This window comes from Piliocolobus tephrosceles, chromosome 7 (assembly GCF_002776525.5).
Source record: "Piliocolobus tephrosceles isolate RC106 chromosome 7, ASM277652v3, whole genome shotgun sequence".
NCBI classification, from domain to species: Eukaryota; Metazoa; Chordata; class Mammalia; order Primates; family Cercopithecidae; genus Piliocolobus; species Piliocolobus tephrosceles.
Genome location: NC_045440.1, coordinates 131,765,874 through 131,788,843, shown reverse-complemented (window position 1 = coordinate 131,788,843; position 22,970 = coordinate 131,765,874). Strand labels below are relative to the sequence as shown.

The window sequence follows — 22,970 nt, the reverse complement described above, 5'->3', positions numbered from 1 at the left end:
GAAGAGCAACATGCTAGCTCTCAATGGTCCATTTTTGGAGACTGCCTGTATTGAAAAGGAAAATAAAGACATTATAACCCTCATTTATTGACAACGGTGTTTGGCCCAACCCACCAAGGGGGACCTCCTGCCTTGGGGTTGTTCAGTCATGCCATTGCAGTGTATTCTTTCTCAGTGAATCCTTCTCACTGCGAGCTGGACCATTTCAAGTATCTCTTTGAGAGCCTGTATTGACTCACTACTATCTACAGAATCAAGTCCAATTTCCTCAGCTTGGTTTTCAGAACCCTCAGGAGTTTGATCCCAAGACAACTTTCCAGCTACATCTTCTGTTTGCTCACATTAGACTTTCCACCATCTCCCAAGCTGCCACCCTTAGCCTGTGACCATGCCTCTAATCACCCTGTTCCCCACCCCATGTCCCCAGTCATCATATCTTTGAATGCTTAATGCCATGGGGAAATGCAACCTCTACAAGGCCAGAAACTGTGCCTCAGTCAGTGCCCTCCTCTTGTCCTGCAGTGTTTAACCAAGTGGCTGTGCACAATAAATGCTCAAGAATGGCTTGTTTGTCGCTATGGTTCTAGTCTCTTATCCATCCTCCTGTTCTCATCTAAATCCTCTGACTGCATAGGGTTGGAACACCATAAGAAGGTAGGTAAAGGAAAAAAGGCCTGTGTGCCTCCAGTCTTCAAGCGTATTCATTCTTCCCACATTTATTAAATACCTACAATGTGCCAGGCACTGTGCTGAGAACTTTATATTTATTATCTCTCCTAATGTTTACAACATCTCAGCAAGGTAGATAACTTCATTAGACAAAAGGGTTAACCTAGGCTCAGAGAGGTGTGTAATTTGCCCAAGGCCACACAGCTATTTGTGTCTGCTCATGGAACATAACTTATGGTTTCTCTATGACACATCGTCATCCCAAAACAAAGACCTTGCCACCAGGGAGTGAAGGGAGAAAACATGTGAAAAGAAAGTAAATCATAATTCCCTGAGCAGGTAAAACAAAGGAAGTACAAGTGGCTTATTCACATACAGATTTTATTTTTAATTGTGAAATGAGGAACTCTACAAATCTGGGTGGGGTTTTCAACATGATTGGCCTAGCTGAAACAGAGGAGGAAGTGAAAATCAAAGGAAGGAATGAAACATTGATTTAGAGTGAACAAATCTCTATTATCACACATGTTCTGGGTTTTTTTTTTAAACTCATTAAAGTCTGTGTTCAAAACAGAAAACTTCAGGAAATTTAGGGGCTGTCCATGAAAATATACTGCTCAGATCTTCTGCCATGAGAAGCTGACTGAACGCCACAGCTGCTGATATCTGCTGTGTTCATGTCACAGTCACACCTCCCATAGGCAGCCCCCAGCCAATGACTACACACCACAGGGAGACTGGTCCGGGCCCATTCCTTAAGGCAGCAGTCCCCGGCCTTTTTGGCACCAGGGACCAGTTTCATGGAAGACAATTTTTCCACAGACTCGTGAGATCAGGAGGGTGGTTTTGAGATTATTCAATTACATTGCATTTATTGTGCATTTTATTTCTACTAATACTATTACTACATTGTAACATATAACAAAATTATTATACAACTAACCATTATGTAGAATCAGTGGGAGCCCTGAGCTTGTTTTCCTGCAACTATACGATCCCATCTGGGAGTGAGGGGAGACAGGGACAGATCATAAGGCATTAGATTCTCATAAGGAGTGTGCAACCTAGATCCCGCACATGTGCAGTTCAAAATAGGGTTCACACTCCCATGAGAATCTAATGCCACTGCTGATATGACAGAGGGTGGAGCTCAGGAGGTAATACAAGCAATGGGGGGCAGGTGTAAACACAGATAAGTCTTTACTCGCTGGGCCACCACTCACCTCCTTCTGTGCAGCCCAGTTCCTAACAGGACATGGAAAAAGTACAGGTTCATGTCCCAGGGGTTGGGGGCCCCTGTTTTAAGGCATGAAAATGTTCACACAGGCTCAAGAACTCCCTCTGATCATGCCAAATTCTAGAATGTAGAGCTGTACTACAATCTGAGACTCTTTGCCACTCAATTTTCTTTCCTCCTCCTCTCCTTTCACAGGCGTGAGACCTGCAGCAGGTCTGAAGCCTCTCCCTGCCTTCTACTTCCTCTTTTTCTTCATGGGTGTTTCCTCTAATAAATCTCCTGCACAGTTAATCCTGCCCTCTGTGTGTGCTTCTCAGAGGGCCCAAACTTCCACATTAATTCATTCAGACTTTCAGATAATCAAGATTATTTTTTTAACTCACCTTCAGAGAGTTGGAAAGAATTAATGATAGAAAAAACAATGATTCTCATACCCCTTGTCCAAGAAATGTCTGGCTTCTGAAAAAACTCCTCAAATACCGCAGTAACTGCAATAATTGCTATAATGAGATATTTTTATCTTTTACTCTGGAACAACCAGGCAAATGACACGAATGAGTGTTTGCTCACTTTAGAGATCAGAGAGCCGAGTCCCAGAACAGTGAGATGACTTGTGTGAAGTGCCATGATGTTAGTAAACAGGTAAACAGTAAACTGACATTGCCCAGCTCCTAGTTTTATAGGCACTCTATGCTGCAGTGTTACATGACTTCATGTTTCACACCAACTGCAGGACACAATCAAGAAACCTGAAGTATCTATTTTGAGAAACATAATCAGTCCATTTAACCTAAAGAAACTCATTTCTGCATAGTAAAGAAATATCTATTTCTTGAGTGTTTTTAAACCACTTTAATTGTCTGGTCAAAGTCTTCAGTGGCATGAGGCCTCATCAATTGCTCAATATAATCCTAGTGCCTAGAACCATTCCAAGACTACAGAAACTTCCTTACAACATTGACGGACTGTTGTTGGGTGGGCTGAAGTTGGGATATCCACATGGCATAATCTATTTTTCAAAGATGACAACTATAGTTGTTAAGTATGCCTTTCAATGACAAACTGAAGAATATAACATGTTGTCAAAAGCAATTAAAAATAGCATTTATTTGACCCTTACAATATGCTATACACCATGCCAGAACCACCCTTGATTATTGCCCAATTTTGCAGATGAGGAAATTGAGACATTGACATTGGAGACAGTAAGCTATTTGCCCAATGTATCACACTAATAAGTGATAGTGATCAGATTCAAGTCAGATTAGACAACCACTGTGCCATTCTGTCTTCTTCCCCTGGGTATTCCAGGTATGAGCATAAAAATCCTTATTTTGGCCTAGCAGTGTGGGTAAACAAGACTGAAACCACAAATAATCCAGAATAACCTTGTATTTAAATAAATATTTTCCAGTGCTTCATTCAAACCAGATCAACAAAGTGATGCCTAAAAAGGTGTTGTAGACCATTTGAGCTATGTGCTAAGTAGAGGACATTTATAATTATCTCATTAAAGGTTTGACAGCTAATGCTTCCAAGGTGCTTAGTGCATTTCAAATCATTTCTCTTAAGGTTTTTTTCTGCAGATCCCTGTTATTTTGTTCACATTCTAACAGAGGACCTTGAAAAGCCATAGGAAACTGCCCAAAGAGATGACTAAAGGGAACAAGCTTATCTTGACTTCCAATCTTGCTTAGAAAGGGCTTGGTCATGTCTGTGCATGCAACCTTTGAGTGTACCATCAGCCTCACCCATGCTGGCCTGTCTTTGACCACACTGACCAACTCATATCAAAGGCTGAATGTGGACAGTGTGACAGGCCATATTCAGTTCTTTCCACATTACCAAATTTAGAAAGAGTCATTGTCAGACTGAAAGAATAGCTCCATGGCTGCCTACCCCAGACTCAGGAAAGAGGAAACCAGAATTCTAGATGGAAAAAAGGCAAAAAGAAGAACATTCTATTGATGACTTATTTAGTCATTATTTATCCCCAACAAATACATATTAAGTGCCATTTTAGGCCAGGCACTGTGTTAGGAACTGACGAAAACAGCATACTTGTTTTTCAAGGAAGAGGGAGGGATGAGAAAGGAAGTACCTTTTTCATCAGACCCTGCATACCAAATCACCTTTCTTGTTTCAGTCCCATGGATCAATCCTGAGTCTTCTTAGCCAACCCTGGATACCCACTCGCTTTGCCAGCCATTTGTTTACAGCTGGATATGTGACACACTTCTGGTCAATGGTATGTAAGAGAAAGCCTAAAAGGGGCCTTCTTGGAAATATTTGCCTCCCAGATAGAAAGAAAAGCACAGGAGAAGAGGCCCTTTTGCCAGCCCTCCCCCTTTTTTCTTGTCAGACATGATGTTCTGAGAGGATAAAATGCTTGGGGGTGAAGCAGCCATATTGCAACCATAAGGAGAAACATTGCTGAAACTTGAAGAACGGAAGAACAGAAAGATGTACAGGAAGTAGGTCCTCGATGACGTCGAAAGGTGACATGCATCGGAGTCCAGCAACTGTGTGATCAGCTCAGATAGGCCTAACGCTTGTGAAGATTTAAGAAATGTCAGGTTTTATTAATAATATCAATGAACAAAATGAAAACTTATAGTATCCACTTATTCTAGATCTATTTTGTGCCAAGCAATGGGCAAAGTGCTTTTCAAATTATCTGTTTTCATCTGCACAGGAGAGCAAACAGATGCTCAGAAGAGTGAGCTTGGGCAGCCACCTCATATTTACCCAAAATAAATGCAGTTTTTAAGTCTCTATCATCTTTCCCTCTTCTTGTGTTAACAACCCCTTCATGTTCCCATGTGGAGCCACAGTTACCCATCCCATGTGGTTCCAGATGAACCATCAACTGTGGTGTCTCTGGCCCCTATTAGATAATTGAGAAACAGTAAACACTAAAATACTACTGATGTTCTCTCTCTCTCCACACCCCAAAGTACATTTGGCTGATTCTCTTTAACATAAAATATGGTATTTTTACCTTGTTCTTTTTCCAAGACCCCACCACATTTTTTTAATGACCATCTTTTTAATATATTTTTCAGCACATCACTTATTCTAGATAAATATACCGTATTACTAAGGTTCTCTCTGGGAGTCAAGCAAAGTTCCAGACTCCCAAATTCTATGTGTTCTCACCACAGACTAACTCTAGAGGTATGTGGAGAAGGTGCACAGTTACCAGGAAACAAGGAGTTAGAAGGAAAATATGTGGGAGGAAGGGCTGTCACCACTCACACTTGTTAAAGAAATATTACAAACAAACACACACTCTGAGAACAGATTCCCCTGCAAGCACACTGTCTCTGCCAGGAAAATGTTGGTCATTCCTTAACGCTGGAAAGGAATGAAGAGACGAGATCTGCCTAGGGAGTTCAAGAACATTTTCAGTCTGTGAATATGGCTTAGCACCTTTCAGATTCACACTGCTCAGACCATAGAATACAGAGGTCAGCAAACTACAAACCAAGGGCCACATCCCATCTGCCACCGCTTTTTGTAAATAAAGTTTTATTGCAGCACAGCCATGTCTATTTGCTTATGAATTGTCTATGACTGTGTTCATACTACAATGGCAGCATTGAGTTTCTGTGACGGAGACAGTCTACTCTACAAAGTCTAAAATATTTTTTATACCTGGTCATTTACAGGAAAAGATTGTCTAGTATAATAATATCAGCAATTATCAGTTATTCAAAATCTACATTTATCTAGATTTAGGCCTCACGACCTCTGAAGTAGGTACTCAAACTCTTATTTCCAAAATGAAAGGAAAGTGAAGCTTAGAAAACTTCAATAACTCACCAAAGGTAATAGACAGAGCAAGGATTCAAACCCAGACTTATTTAATGAATATTACCTGATGCTCTACTGTGTGTTGGGCATGGGCTAAGTACAGAAAACACAATCGTGAGCAACAATGTGAATCTCTCTTCACTCTTTGGCAAAAGGGGCAGCCCCTTCTCCATCTACATACACCACCTGGGTGAGTTCCGTTCCCTTCTAGGCATCTCGAGGTGCACATTTTTCTTTCTGCCAATGGCAAAGATTTAGGGGGTGGGGAGGGCTAATAAGAATATTCACATTCAAAGAACTTCAATTTCCAAAAAGATTTTAGATATATGACTTCATTTCGCCTTCACCAATGCTTTTTGTCCCCTTCAGGGAGGCAGTATCACAAAGTGGTTAAGAATGAAACTTCTGGCACCAAAAATACTGGCGTTTGAGCCCTGTTTGCTAGATGTGTGAACTTGAACAAGTTACTCAACCTCTCTGTGCCTCCATTTTCTCATGTTTAAAGTGGAGATTTTAACAATAATTATATTGTGGGATTATTATGAGAATTATTTGCATAAACACATGAAGCACTGAGAATAGTGCCTGGAATATAGTTAAGTGCTCGAACAATGTTTGCTTTTCATATTGTTTTATGGATGAGCCAAGAGTCTTGGTCAAGGCATGCAGGCAGAGGCAGAGCAAGAGGTTCCAAATTCTAGCCTCCTCTTCTTAACGCTAGAAATGTCCTGGAACCCAGCCCTCTGTCTCTGCCTCTCAGGTCTCACCACTGCCCTTCACATACTCTGTTGTTCTTGTCCAGGCTGCAGGTGTTGTTCTGTAGTGGAAAATGACCCAGAGCTGGAGATCAGAATGGAACACTGCACAGAAATGTCCAGAGAAGGAGAAAGAGAAGGAAAAAGAGAAAAGAGTATGAGGGCATGAGGGCCCATGGAGCATTCTGAGCAGCATCAGGGCTTCACGCAGGGGTGGGAGCACCCTGGGCAGAGGAATGATTCAGTGCTCCTTCAAGGAAATATGTTTTTAACTGTTTGGCCATCTATTCTGTATGGGGAAATCAGAGAAAATAGCTTTTTGGTAGCAGCCTCAGCCTCGCCTCTGTCCTCTCAGACAATTCAGCTCTGGCCCAGACTTGCATACCTTCCTGGCACTGACCTGATCGCCCATCCCTAGAAGATAACTCTGTTGGTACCTCTTTCCACCTTCAGTGTCTTATCAAACATTTTTTCCAAGCAGAATTCTCCATGGAAGGAATATTAATAAATAAACTCTGTTCCATGTCATTAAATTTCCAATGATGTCTCAGAGCCTATTATAGAATCAATCCTCTGGCAACTTCCTGTCTAGCCCACCCCTTAATTTGACTCTGAGTAGAGTTATTGCCCATTTTCAAGGCTAAGTAAAAAGAATAATCACACAGATATGGCCAGAGAGTGGAGAGGAGCCAAATCACATACCAGCATGAGCAGAAAGATGGCTTTAATTTAAAGAGAATCAAGCCCCTTCCCTACAAAACATTCCTCCATGTGCCTTGCCAAGGGGCCTCGTTATCAAGGTATTCATTTTGTTTAAGAGGAAGCAGCCATTTAAGACATCAACTGATAAAAGACTACATTGGAGCCAGAAATGTGATTTAAATCCTGATTCCAAATTCTATTAATAGTTGGCCTATTGCAATTGATCAATAAATATTATTGTCATTTAAGTAGACAAAGGAGGTAAGAGGGTCCAGAAAACTTTGTTTTGCCAGGAATCTGCTAAGCAATCAATCAGAAGGAATGTCCAGATGAGATCCCTTGAAAACATTCCTCTCTACCTGCCACCTCCTGGCAGCTGGTGTCCAGGTGAGTGAGTTTCTGATGCCCTGGATGCTGCACACAGTGTTGGGTGATACAGTGAAGCAGATGAGATGGACCCATGGCCTCTCTGGGAACAAGAAATTGAAGTAGTCCTTTCTTAAGACCACTCTCTCTGAGTGAGGGTCTGAGGGGACTGAAGTGGTGGATGAGGGAGTAAAGATAAGAATGGCAACGGACAAGTAGTGGGAGATTTATGTGTCCACAAACAGCTAAATTATCATCCTCACTCACTGAGGCATCCATTTATGTCCATGGCTGCCTTGTCCTGTGAACCAGCCTTTGGATAAGATAATAATAACACAGTGAATGTTTATTCAGCACCTGTTATGAGCTAGACAATCTACTAGGGGTTTTACATACATTCTTTCTTTTAAAACTTCCCTCAAATCCCATAAGGTTGGAACTCTGATGATCTTCATTTTGTACATAAGGAAATAATCTCAGAGAAGCTCAATAACCTGCTTGGGGTCACTGGCAAAATTGGGAATTAAACTCAAGGTCACCAGTGTTGCATTTTCTGATTAGTAACATACTAGAGCATGTGCAACCCAATAAATGGTAACAATGAGATCAAGATAAGGAGACAGTCATGGGTTCCAGAGCAGTACCTTGAAGACATCCTCGTCTCCTTACTACCTGTCTCTGAATTCTTCCCTTAGTCTTCCCTCCCTCCTGGGACCACCAAATTACTATCTTTTTAATTCTTCTTTTGATTCTAACTCATCCAGTCAGGAGAAGTTATGACAGTTACTGAGGAGAGGTTCTCATGATTCAGAGGCTCACTGAACCTCTATGCCTCACCCTACTCTAGTGAGGAAATGTAGCTTTAACATAGTCTCTAAGGAGCCAGGGGACTCGGTTTGAGTCCATTCATTTGTCACTGATTACCCAACCTTGACTTCAGTGAGACTTAGTGGATAATCAACACCTGTTCTACAAACACATCGTATTCTCAGAAGGTGGCTGTGATGTCGCCTCTTTCTACCATCTCCTCCCATCACATACTCTTTCTTAAGAGATTCTGCTTCCACTATACTCCCTCAGTTATGGGCCAGAAGCCCAAAATAACAGCATCTTTCGGAAGAACATCTTCCCAAGCCTCTAAGCTCCTCTGGTATGCTCAGTGCTCTGTGTAAGTCCTTTCTTCCCCGACAGCACAGTGATTTAGTATGGTCCAGAAGTTCTCAAACTTGAGTATGCAGCAAGACCTACAGGAAAACTGTTAAAACTCAGATTTCTGGGCTCCACTGCCAGAGTTTCTGATTCAGTAGGTCTGGAGTGGGATCAAGACTTTGCATCTGTAACAACTTACACATTGATGCCCATGCTGCTGGTCCTAATACCATTTTGAGAACCACTGGTATAGTCTTTTGTTATTGAACAAGCACCTGCACAGCCAGGATGAATTGGTCAACCTACCTGAACTTGCTGCTCAGCTCTTCTACTTCCTAGCTGAGCAAACTTGGGCAGGTCAATTTCTCTGAGCCTGAGTCTCGGTCAACATTAAGTGGAGATGATAACAATGCATATCTCAAAACGTTATTGCAATGACTGGGGGAGCTCCTGTACATAGAGCCTTCAGTGTTCTACCTTGCCCTTAGCAAGTGCTCAATATTTGTGAGTTGTTAAAATTCCAGGGGTTTTAAATCCCCTGGGATCAGCTATCCTGCATCCCCTCACTAGGCTGCACTACACAGCCCCCAGAAAAAAACAACTGTCATAACTATTGAATGCATCTCTATACCATGAGCTTTCCAGAGATGCAGGCCAGCTTCAGAGTAAACCAGTAATTACAGGATGACAATGAGTTGTTCCCAATCTCTGGGCTAGTAGCTAGACAACGTTAAGGCTGTTTAGTTTTTTACTGTAAGGAGAGAGCTCATGACACAATACTGAAAACTCAAAATTTGGACCTGGTAACCTAGTGGGGTAACCTCAAATAAGTTCAATACAATTTCCAGGGCTCAGGTTCCTCATCTGTTCAATGGGAACAATAATGTTAACCTCAAACTGAATGAGCTGCCAGCCTGTTTTGTGAGCTATTGTCCTTCTAGTTGTGAGAAATCCAACAGCTACCTAAACATTTGTGTCCATTACTGCTCCAGGCAATTAAGGTGCCACCACTGATCACCTGAGTTCAGCCACTGCTCCCTGTCCCTTGACTGTGCTGCCACCTGGATTCTGTTATGTAATGAACCCTCATTTCTGAGGAAGACCAGTTTCCCTGTGTTTCCAGTGAATGCCATTGGCCTATGTACCTAACTATAGACCATTCCAAAAAAGTGATGTTTTGCAAAGGCTGAATAGAGCCACGAAACTCACAGGAGACAAAGTCCATAATCATGTGCCCATTTTTCTTCCCCTTCTCCTCCCAAAGTCAATTACATTACTCACTAGTCATGCTTTGAAAAACCTCCAAAAATCCCACAGGAAAGCACCACAAATTGTTTTTATCATTTTTATTCTATTTCTCCTGTTTGCTTAGTAATCCTGGCAAATAGTTTTGTGCAAACAAAAACCTTTTAATTCTATTGGGTTCTTGCCTGTGACACTAGAGGCTCAATGTTAAGGTCCAGGGGTAGGTGGAAAAAGTGCTTTGGATTTAAACTACCTTACAAATGAGCTTATAACAATAAGAAAGAACACTTAGCAGTAATTTCTTTATTCATTTAAATAAATATTGAGTGCGTACTGGGTGGCAGGCACAGTTCTTAGCTGTTCAGACTATAACAGAGAATATAGCATAGGCTCCATCCTCTTTTGTTAATACACAAGCAAAGAATATGCTAGATGATACAAATAATTAATGGAAGAGTATTTGGCCAATAAGCACTGGTTCTGTCACCTTCAGTAGTTTAATTTGTATTGGCCAATGTATGAGTACAGGAAAGACTTTAAGAAGTTATCTACCTCTTGCTTTTTAAATTTTTTTTTTTTTTTTTTACTGTGTCAGAAGAAATTGTGACTCTTCACAAATAAGAAAACAAGTAATGTAAAATATTTTACCTATTATTTTAATTGGCTGCATTAAACAGCTATTCATATGTTTATTTATTCCCTCATTCAATCAACGATTGCTTTCTGAGACTTTTTATCCACCAGATACTAGAAATACAGCAGTGAATGAGACGCTCCCTGTCCTCCAAGACCTGTTAGTCTATTAGGGCCAGATAATTACCATTCAGAATGGTGAACTGTAGGAAAGCAAAACTAACAGGTACAAAATACACAAGAATCGTAAAGCCTGTGTGTGCCTGACAATGTGGCTCACATATTCGTACAATCCCAGGTACCTTACACATGTTTGTGTAACCATCTCAACAATCCTACAAAGGTGGGAAGTATTATGAACGCCACTTTACAGCTGGGAAATTAAACCACGGATACATCAGGTCACACAGCATTTAAGTGCAACATTTGAGGAGGAAAACTTTGTAGTTTTTAATGATCATACGTTGCTTCGTCAAGTAAAACTTCTAAGCATTAACTTACAGGTTGGATGACAACTTAACTTTGCCATCAGCTTAGACTATCTTGACTTACAAATGCCCCAAAACATGAAACTTCTTTATATATACACACACACACACACACACACACACACACATATGTATTTTATTATACTTTAAGTTATAGGGTACATGTGCACAACGTGCAGGTTTGTTACATAAGTATACATGTGCCATGTTGGTGTGCTGCACCCATTAACTCGTCATTTACATTAGGTATATCTCCTAGTGCTATTCCCGCCCCCCGCCACCCCACAACAGGCCCCAGTGTGTGATGTTCCCCTTTCTGTGTTCAAGTGTTCTCATTGTTCAATTTCCACCTATGAGCGAGAACATGTGGTACAAAACATGAAACTTCTTATCCAGTGAGATTCATTTCAAATATTAAAGAGTCCAGCAAGATATTTTTCCCCAGGATTGAGTGCCCAAAAGGTTTAATGACCCCACCGGGTGGTGGCCAGAGAAGCACATATATAAAACAAAGACAATGGAAGAACAGAAGATTTGCTTCCTGCCCCAGTGCTGTCTCTCTCTGCCATGTGACGTCCAGTAAATTGTTGGAGCTTGGGTTCCGCTTTTTAATTCAAAGGGGATTTCTTTTTTTTTTTTTTTTTTGAGACGGAGTCTTGCTCTGTCGCCCGGGCTGGAGTGCAGTAGCCGGATCTCAGCTCACTGCAAGCTCCGCCTCCCGGGTTTACGCCATTCTCCTGCCTCAGCCTCCGGAGTAGCTGGGACTACAGGCGCCCGCCACCTCACCAGGCTAGTTTTTTGTATTTTTAGTAGAGACGGGGTTTCACCGTGTTAGCCATCACTGCATTTTAAAAATCCTACCAGATCAATTATATATATAGATATCTATAAGGGGGCTCATTTGGGTAAAATATAGCAGTATTTTTTAAACTGAAGTCTATACAATGAATAATGAGTACAATATACATTTTTGAATAAGAGGTTGAAAATAGCAAATTCATCTTCAATAATGGAAAATATAACCATGAGTACATGATGTACTGTATGGTATACGTGGGGAAAAGTGGTGTGTATGACCCAGTGGGAAGAGGACAGGAATCAGCAATCTAAGATTTCAAAGTCAGTTCCAGCACTTTCTGGCTGAGTAACCTGAACAAGTCATTTAGCCTCTCTCAATCTCATTGTCTTCGGCTTGAAATGAACATATTGGGATAGCTTTTTACCAAGAGCCCTTTCTGACTCAATCTGTGACCTGTGTGTATTACACTTAAAGTATGAGGTATATCCACACTATTATTAGATTTTGAAGCTTGTTGAATTTCATGCTTCTAAAACATTGTTATAAGAGTTCTTCCAGTTCTGGACAAGGTGGATAAATATGCTTTTATTACTCCCAATAATTATAACAAAAGGCACTGGACAAAACATATACATCAACTATCAGAAGACTCTGAAAGTTGGAAGGCAGACAGACTAAGCACCTCAGGATTCCACAACCTAGCAGTGAGTTCTCTGGTAGCTAATTTTGTCTGGTTTATTTTTTATTTTATTTTATTTTATTTATTATTATTATTATACTTTAAGTTCTAGGGTATATGTGCATAACGTGCAGGTTTGTTACATATGTATACTTGTGCCATGTTGCTGTGCTGCACCCATCAACTCGTCAGCACCCATCAACTAATCATTTACAACAGGTATAACTCCCAATGCAATCCCTTCCCCCTCCCCCCTCCCCATGATAGGCCCCGGTGTGTGATGTTCCCTTCCCGAGTCCAAGTGATCTCATTGTTCAGTTCCCACCTATGAGTGAGAACATGCGGTGTTTGGTTTTCTGTTCTTGTGATAGTTTGCTAAGAATGATGGTTTCCAGCTGCATCCATGTCCCTACAAAGGACACAAACTCATCCTTTTTTATAGCTGCATAGTATTCCATGGTGTATATATGCCACATTTTCTTAATCCAGTCTGTCACAGATGGACATTTGAGTTGATTCCAAGTCTTTGCTATTGTGAATAGTGCCACAATAAACATACATGTGCATGTGTCTTTATAGCAGCATGATTTATGATCCTTTGGGTATATACCCAGTAATGGGATGGCTGGGTCATATGGTACATCTAGTTCTAGATCCTTGAGGAATTGCCATACTGTTTTCCATAATGGTTGAACTAGTTTACAATCCCACCAACAGTGTGAAAGTGTTCCTATTTCTCCACATCCTCTCCAGCACTTGTTGTTTCCTGAGTTTTTAATGATTGCCATTCTAACTGGTGTGAGATGGTATCTCATTGTGGTTTTGATTTGCATTTCTCTGATGGCCAGTGATGATGAGCATTTTTTCATGTGTCTGTTGGCTGTATGAATGTCTTCTTTTGAGAAATGTCTGTTCATATCCTTTCCCCACTTTTTGATGGGGTTGTTTGTTTTTTTCTTGTAAATTTGTTTGAGTTCTTTGTAGGTTCTGGATATCAGCCCTTTGTCAGATGAGTAGATTGCAAAAATTTTCTCCCATTCTGTAGGTTGCCTGTTCACTCTGATGGTAGTTTCTTTTGCTGTGCAGAAGCTCTTTAGTTTAATTAGATCCCATTTGTCAATTTTGGCTTGTGTTGCCATTGCTTTTGGTGTTTTAGACATGAAGTCCTTGCCCATGCCTATGTCCTGAATGGTACTACCTAGGTTTTCTTCTAGGATTTTTATGGTATTGGGTCTAACATTTAAGTCTCTAATCCATCTTGAATTAATTTTCATATAAGGAGTAAGGAAAGGATCCAGTTTCAGCTTTCTACTTATGGCTAGCCAATTTTCCCAGCACCATTTATTAAATAGGGAATCCTTTCCCCATTTCTTGTTTCTCTCAGGTTTGTCAAAGATCAGATGGCTGTAGATGTGTGGTATTATTTCTGAGGACTCTGTTCTGTTCCATTGGTCTATATCTCTGTTTTGGTACCAGTACCATGCTGTTTTGGTTACTGTAGCCTTGTAGTATAGTTTGAAGTCAGGTAGCGTGATGTCTCCAGCTTTGTTCTTTTGACTTAGGATTGTCTTGGCAATGCGGGCTCTTTCTTGGTTCCATATGAACTTTAAAGCAGTTTTTTCCAATTCTGTGAAGAAACTCATTGGTAGCTTGATGGGGATGGCATTGAATCTATAAATAACCTTGGGCAGTATGGCCATTTTCACGATATTAATTCTTCCTATCCGTGAGCATGGAATGTTCTTCCATTTGTTTGTGTCCTCTTTTATTTCACTGAGAGGTGGTTTGTAGTTCTCCTTGAAGAGGTCCTTTACATCCCTTGTAAGTTGGATTGCTAGGTATTTTATTCTCTTTGAAGCAATTGTGAATGGAAGTTCATTCCTGATTTGGCTCCCTGTTTGTCTGTTACTGGTGTATAAGAATGCTTGTGATTTTTGCACATTAATTTTGTATCCTGAGACTTTGCTGAAGTTGCTTATCAGCTTAAGGAGATTTTGGGCTGAGACGATGGGGTTTTCTAAATATACAATCATGTCATCTGCAAAGAGGGACAGTTTGACTTCTTCTTTTCCTAACTGAATACCCTTGATTTCTTTCTCTTGCCTGATTGCCCTAGCCAGAACTTCCAACACTAGGTTGAATAGGAGTGGTGAGAGAGGGCATCCCTGTCTTGTGCCAGTTTTCAGGGGGAATTTTTCCAGTTTTTGCCCATTCAGTATGATATTGGCTGTGGGTTTGTCATAAATAGCTCTTATTATTTTGAGGTACGTTCCATCAATACCGAATTTATTGAGCGTTTTTAGCATGAAGGGCTGTTGAATTTTGTCAAAGGCCTTTTCTGCATCTATTAAGATAATCATGTGGTTCTTGTCTTTGGTTCTGTTTATATGCTGGATTATGTTTATTGATTTGTGAATATTGAACCAGCCTTGCATCCCAGGGATGAAGCCCACTTGATCATGGTGGATAAGCTTTTTGATGTGCTGCTGAATCCGGTTTGCCAGTATTTTATTGAGGATTTTTGCATCGATGTTCATCAGGGATATTGGTCTAAAATTCTCTTTTTTTGTTGTGTCTCTGCCAGGCTTTGGTATCAGGATGATGTTGGCCTCATAAAATGAGTTAGGGAGGATTCCCTCTTTTTCAATTGATTGGAATAGCTTCAGAAGGAATGGTACCAGCTCCTCCTTGTACCTCTGGTAGAATTCAGCTGTGAATCCATCTGGTCCTGGACTTTTTTTGGTTGGTAGGCTATTAATTATTGCCTCAATTTCAGAGCCTGCTATTGGTCTATTCAGAGATTCAACTTCTTCCTGGTTTAGTCTTGGAAGAGTGTACGTGTCCAGGAAATTATCCATTTCTTCTAGATTTTCTAGTTTATTTGCATAGAGGTGTTTATAGTATTCTCTGAAGGTAGTTTGTATTTCTGTGGGGTCGGTGGTGATATACCCTTTATCATTTTTTATTGCATCTATTTGATTCTTCTCTCTTTTCTTCTTTATTAGTCTTGCTAGCAGTCTGTCAATTTTGTTGATCTTTACAAAAAACCAACTCCTGGATTCATTGATTTTTTGGAGGGTTTTTTGTGTCTCTATCTCCTTCAGTTCTGCTCTGATCTTAGTTATTTCTTGCCTTCTGCTAGCTTTTAAATGTGTTTGCTCTTGTTTCTCTACTTCTTTTAATTGTGATGTTAGAGTGTCAGTTTTAGATCTTTCCAGCTTTCTCTTGTGGGCATTTAGTACTATAAATTTCCCTGTACACACTGCTCCAAATGTGTCCCAGAGATTCTAGGATGTTGTATCTTTGTTCTCATTGGTTTCAAAGAACATCTTTATTTCTGCCTTCATTTCGTTATGAACCCAGTAGTCATTTAGGAGCAGGTTGTTCAGTTTCCATGTAGTTGAGCGGTTTTGATTGAGTTTCTTAGTCCTGAGTTCTAGTTTGATTGCACTGTGGTCTGAGAGACAGTTTGTTATAATTTCTGTTCTTGTACATTTGCTGAGGTGTGCTTTACTTCCAATTATGTGGTCAATTTTGGAATAAGTGTGACGTGGTGCTGAGAAGAATGTATATTCTGTTGATTTGGGGTGGAGAGTTCTATAGATGTCTATTAGGTCTGCTTGCTGCAGAGATGAGTTCAATTCCTGGATATCCTTGTTAACTTTCTGTCTCATTGATCTGTCTAATGTTGACAGTGGGGTGTTGAAGTCTCCCATTATTATTGTATGGGAGTCTAAGTCTCTTTGTAAGTCTCTAAGGACTTGCTTTATGAATCTGGGTGCTCCTGTATTAGGTGCATATATATTTAGGATAGTTAGCTCTTCCTGTTGGATTGATCCCTTTACCATTATGTAATGGCCTTCTTTGTCTCTTTTGATCTTTGATGGTTTAAAGTCTGTTTTATCAGAGACTAGGATTGCAACCCCTGCTTTTTTTTGTTCTCCATTTGCTTGGTAGATCTTCCTCCATCCTTTTATTTTGAGCCTATGTATGTCTCTGCATGTGAGATGGGTCTCCTGAAGACAGCAGACTGATGGGTCTTGACTCTTTATCCAGTTTGCCAGTCTGTGTCTTTTAATTGGAGCATTTAGTCCATTTACATTTAAGGTTAATATTGTTATGTGTGAACTTGATCCTGCCATTATGATATTAACTGGTTATTTTGCTCATTAGTTGATGCAGTTTCTTCCTAGCCTCGATGGTCTTTACATTTTGGCATGTTTTTGCAATGGCTGGTACCGGTTGTTCCTTTCCATGTTTAGTGCTTCCTTCAGGGTCTCTTGTAAGGCAGGCCTGGTAGTGACAAAATCTCTAAGCATTTGCTTATCTGTAAAGGATTTTATTTCTCCTTCACTTATGAAACTTAGTTTGGCTGGATATGAAATTCTGGGTTGAAAATTCTTTTCTTTAAGAATGTTGAATATTGGCCCCCACTCTCTTCTGGCTTGTAGAGTTTCTGCCGAGAGATCTGCTGTCAGTCTGATGGGCTTCCCTTTGTGGGTAACCCGACCTTTCTCTGGCTGCCCTTAAGATTTTTTCCTTCATTTCAACTTTGGTGAATCTGGCAATTATTTGTCTTGGAATTGCTCTTCTCGAGGAGTATCTTTGTGGCGTTCTCTGTATTTCCTGAATTTGAATGTTGGCCTGCCCTACTAGGTTGGGGAAGTTCTCCTGGATGATATCCTGAAGAGTGTTTTCCAACTTGGTTCCATTTTCCCCCTCACTTTCAGGCACCCCAATCAGACGGAGATTTGGTCTTTTTACATAATCCCATACTTCTTGCAGGCTTTGTTCATTTCTTTTTCTTCTTTTTTCTTTTGGTTTCTCTTCTCGCTTCATTTTATTCATTTGATCCTCAATCGCTGATACTCTTTCTTCCAGTTGATTGAGTCGGTTCCTGAAGCTTGTGCATTTGTCACGTATTTCTCGTGTCATAGTTTTCATCTCTGTCATTTCGTTTATGACCTTCTCTGCATTAATTCTTCTAGCTATCAATTCTTCCACTCTTTTTTCAAGATTTTTAGTTTCTTTGCGCTGGGTACATGATTCCTCCTTTAGCTCTGAGAAGTTTGATGGACTGAAGCCTTCTTCTCTCATCTCGTCAAAGTCATTCTCCGTCCAGCTTTGATCCGTTGCTGGCGATGAGCTGCACTCCTTTGCAGGGGGAGATGCACTCTTATTTTTTGAATTTCCAGCTTTTCTGCCCTGCTTTTTCCCCATCTTTGTGGTTTTATCTGCCTCTAGTCTTTGATGATGGTGATGTACTGATGGGGTTTTGGTGTAGGCGTCCTTCCTGTTTGATAGTTTTCCTTCTAACAGTCAGGACCCTCAGCTGTAGGTCTGTTGGAGATTGCTTGAGGTCCACTCCAGACGCTGTTTGCCTGGGTATCAGCAGCAGAGGCTGCAGAAGATAGAATATTGCTGAACAGTGAGTGTACCTATCTGATTCTTACTTTGGAAGCTTCCTCTCAGGGGTGTACTCCACCGTGTGAGGTGTGGGGTGTCAGTCTGCCCCTAGTGGGGGATGTCTCCCAGTTAGGCTACTCAGGGGTCAGGGACCCACTTGAGCAAGCAGTCTGTCCCTTCTCAGATCTCAACCTCCGTGTTGGGAGATCCACTGCTCTCCTCAAAGCTGTCAGACAGAGTCGTTTGCGTCTGCAGAGGTTTCTGCTGCTTTTGTTGTTGTTGTTGTTGTTGTTGTTGTTGTTGTTGTTGTTTAGCTGTGCCCTGTCCCCAGAGGTGGAGTCTATAGAGACAGGCAGGCTTCCTTGAGCTGCTGTGAGCTCCACCCAGTTTGAGCTTCCCAGAGGCTTTGTTTACCTACTTAAGCCTCAGCAGTGGCAGGCGCCCCTCCGCCAGCCTCGCTGCTGCCTTGCGGTTAGATAGTAGACTGCTGTGCTAGCAATGAGGGAGGCTCTGTGGGCGTGGGACCCTCCTGGCCAGGTGTAGGATATGATCTACTGGTGTGCCCGTTTGCTTAAAGTGCAGTATTGGGGTGGGAGTTACCTGATTTCCCAGGTGTTGTGTGTCTCAGTTCCCCTGGCTAGGAAAAGGGATTCCCTTCCAAAAGGGATTTCAATACCAACTTCAGGCCATCATTTAAGGGGGTTAGATATGACTATGTGTGTTTGTTTGTTTATTTATTTATTTATTTAGAGATGTACTCTCGCTCTGTCACCCAGGCTGGGTGCAGTGGTGTGATCTCGGCTCACTGCAACCTCCGCTTGCCGGGTTCAAGCGATTCTCCTGCCTCAGACTCCTGAGTAGCTGGGACTATGGGTGCGTGACACCACGCCCGGATAATTTTTTGTATTTTTAGTAGAGACAGGGCTTCCCCATGTTAGCCAGAATGGTCTCAATCCCCTGACCTCATGATCTGCCCACCTTGGCCTCCTAAAGTGCTGGGATTACAGGCGTGAACCACCACATCTGACCATGAGTGTGGTTTCTAAGCTGCTATATGACCATCGAGCAAAAGTCTCTTGCTCCTCTAGACCCCACCATCACCATCCTCTGAATCATGCTTTGTCCCTCTGAAAGAGTATTGTATCTCATGTAACCTGACTCCATATGAAAGCTATGTTTTTTATTACCGTTATCAATACAGTCGTCACCATCATCATCATCATCATCATCGTCGTCGTCGTCGTCATCATCTCCATGAGGAGCTTTGGCCCACAAATACATCAAAATGTATTTACTGAGTGTAAGTTAGTCTGGGGCATCAGAATCCTTTTTATTTTTATTATTTTTTTAAACTTTTATTTTAGATTCAAGGAAACATGTGCAGGTTTGTTACATAGGCAGTCTCTTGTCACAGGAGTTTGTTGTACAGATTCATTTCATCAGCTAGGTACCAAGCCTAGTACTCAATAGTTATTTCTTCTAATCTTCTTCCTCCTCCCACCTTCTACCCTCAAGTACGCCCCAGTGTCTGTTGTTCCCATTTGTGTCCATGTGTTCTCATCATTTAGCTCCCACTTATAAGTGAGAACATGCTGTATTTGGTTTTCTGTTCCTGTGTTAGTTTGCTATGGACGATGGCTGCCACCTCCTTCCGTGTTCCTGCAAAGGATATGATCTCATTCTTTTTATGGCCACATAGTATTCCACGGTGTATATATGCCATATTTTCTTTATCCAGTCTACCATTGGTGAGCACCTAGGTTGATTCCACGTCTTTGCTATTGTGAATAGTGTTGCAATGAACATATGTATGGGTGTGTCTTCATGGCAGAACAATTTCTATTCCTTTGGGTATATACCCAGTAATGGGATCACTGAGCCAAATGATAGTTCTGTGTTTTGGTCTTTGAGGAATCACCACACTGCTTTCCACAATGATTGAGCTAATTCACACTTCCCCTAACAGTGCATAATTTTTCTCTTTTCTCTGCAACCTTGCCATCATCTGTCTTTTAAAAAATTTTTAATAATAGCCATTCTGACTGGTGTAAGGTGGTATCTCATTGTGCTTTGATTTGCATTTCTCTAATGATCAGTAATATTAAGCTTTTTTCATATGCTTATTGACCTCATATATGTTTTCTTTTGAAGTGTCTGTTCATGTCCTTTGCCCATTTTTAATGAGGTTGTTTGGTTTTTTTCTTGTAAATTTGTTTAAGTTCTTTATAGATACTGGATACTACACCTTTGTTGGATACATAGCTTGCAAACATTTTCTCTTGTTCTGTAGGTTGCTTACTCTGTTGATAGTTTATTTTACTGTGCAGAAGCTCTTAAGTTTAATTAGATCCCATTTGTCAATTTTTGTTTTTGTGAGGTGTTAGAATTCTGAACCTAAGGCTACTTCATCAGTCACAGCCAAAAGCCTTAGAGAAAAAGGGAACTCTGTAGAGGTTTAGCCCAAAAGGGAAATCAGCATCACATCTGCAGCTGCTTCTTGCTGACCTGGCATGAATGAACCATGTACTCTGGATAAGCACTTTACAAAAACCACAGAATTTTGCCAGCTTAGAGTTTCCACATTGCCCCATTGGCTCTCCCTGAATTACCATACCCAATGCTATTCAGTGATTCTGTGTGGGCCACTATGTCACTGCTATCAGCTAAGGTAATAATAAAGTATTTGTTAGCATCATTCCAGTTTTACAGCCTTCTACCTACAGTGCTGTATTTTCAGGTTATCTTACCTCCCTAGTCTTTCCACATTGTCCCTGCAGGAATTTTTCTTTCTGCTATGTAGTCCAGGTCACTCCAGGCTTTCCTTGCTGTCTTCCATGCATGTCACAGGCTGGCACTCTCCACAGCCTTAGCTCCAATTAATTCTTTGTTTTGTTTGATTTCCAGCCAACAGCTAGCAACTCTTTGGGTTTTGCTCCTGGTTGCTTAAATAAATAAACCAAATGTTAATGTGTTGCTCATTGATTAAGTGCAGAGATCGTGTAACTGAAAATACTAATGATTTTCTAAGTGTCCACACTAGCACACTAATGGTGTTGGGTTTAGTTCATGTTTGGTATAGTGGAGGGAAGGGGATGCTCTTTCTTTAACATTTTTAATTGTATTTGATTCTTCCAATAGCCTGGAAAAGTAGACAGGACAGGAATTATTGTCTGCATTTCACAGATGAGGAAACTCAGAGACATTAAATAACTTGTTGAACGCCACACAGCTCAGAAAAAGGTAACTGCAGTTAGGACTCAGTAAACCCGACTCCCTGTTCCATGAAACTGTTGTAGGTGGCTCCATTCCCCATCATGTACTCTTGTGGAATAAAATAATCCTTTATGTGATATATTAATATTTTCATAAACATTTTCTGTATTTTTCAGGATGTCTTCCATGGAACAGCAGTTGTGTGAAATGCACTATAAGAAAAGAGTCCCTGTGGTCGAATGTGTGTAATATGCTGTATACTGCACCCACTTCTTGGAGAGTCAGTACATTGGTTACTATATGAAAGCCTCTGAGAAGTCCTGTGGCAGTACAAGACTTGGAAATTTATTTTGACCCAGCATTGTCCAAATATATTTGAGCATGGATAGACAAGACTGAAAGCAGAGACACCATATTCCAACAATACAGGCAAGAGACAAGAAGTGTTTGGGCAAAGGAGGATGGCAGCAGTGGTGGTAAGAAGCAACTGGATTCTGAACGTATTTAAAATGCAAAGCCAACCAGATTTGCTGGTGGATAGGATATAGGGTGTAAGAAAATGAGAGAAGTCAAGGATGATGCTGAGATTTTTAGACCTGATCAACACACGAACAGAATTTTCACTTCCTTCAGGAAGCTGTCCTTAGACTGATAGCCCCACCCTTACCATCATAACCTCTTACCACGTCAAATCTCTTGTCTTCAGAGATTGCACAGTTTTAGTTATATCTTTGTTGATGACATTTTTGACAATGGCTGAGTTTATCATTTTTGCTTGCTATTGTATCTCCAGTGCCTAGCACATTGTAGGCATGCAATAAATATTTGTTGAATGAATGAACGGACAGAGACTAACATGTGGTAGTTGTCTAAATTGTACCTACCATATTATTAACCAATCTAATATCCAAGTGATATTAATATTAATATGACTAATCAATTTAATATGCAATGTGGGCCTGGGGAAAAGGTGGAAGAGGAGTGACTGCTAACAGAAAACAAACAAAAAAAGATGGTCAGAAACCCCAGATCTAACTTGAGCTATGCCCGTATGTTTCTGAGTTGGCCTTGGGCAAGCCCCTTCACCTTTTGAGACCCATTCTTCTAATGCTATTCAAAAATAGATAAGACAATATTATTTTCATCAGCCCTGCACCTTGCTGTCCATTGGTGTAAGTGGAAATAATAGCTTGTATCTTCAGTAATCAGTAATGTCATGCAGCACTTTTCAATGCAGAACCTCTCTGATTTAAAGTTCCATTCTCTAGCACAGTTTAAGTACTTTAGGTACCTGGAAATGGGGAATGCAATTATTGCTGAAGTCACCCAGAAGACTTCCTGGAGATTTTCTTTCTTCCTCCATCCAAGATCTTTAAGTAGCAGATGAATATAGTGGTGTGTGGTAGAGATAAAAAAAAACTTACGGTTTGTACTACTCTAGTTCAATTGACAAGATCGCAATAGGAACTTGCCCCTTTCCTACCCCCTAAAGGACCACTGGGCAAAAGTCACTCGCCACTCTAGACCTCACCATTCATTTGAACCTTGGTTTGTCCCTCTGAAAGAGTCCTTTTTCCTTCCAGTTAGGAATGCACACAAATACATTTCCCATCTGGACCTTTTTGAACCATTCTCCCTAAAAACCAATCTTGGGTTCTTGAATATGGCCAGCTTGCACAGATAGTAACCTCACCACAATGCATACACAGGTCCACAAGGTTTAATTAGCTCTCTCAATGAGGGCTCTTTTGGGTAAGACTACCCAGAAAGTGATTTTTAGTTTCAGTTCATTTATTTTTGTTTTCCACCTGGC

The 22,970-nt window shown here is 40.9% G+C and overlaps 1 long non-coding RNA gene across 1 annotated transcript in view; it reads right to left on the bottom strand.

Moving 5' to 3' along the window:
• Window positions 1-18,906: 18,906 nt before the first annotated feature.
• Window positions 18,907-22,970, bottom strand: part of LOC111550505 — a 61,023-nt gene continuing 56,959 nt past the window's right edge. Inside the window, exons 11-12 of the long non-coding RNA XR_002734067.2 lie at window positions 20,692-20,886; window positions 18,907-19,603 (exon numbers count right to left, since the gene is read on the bottom strand). This is a non-coding gene — a long non-coding RNA (uncharacterized LOC111550505). The remainder of the gene's footprint in view (window positions 19,604-20,691; window positions 20,887-22,970) is intronic.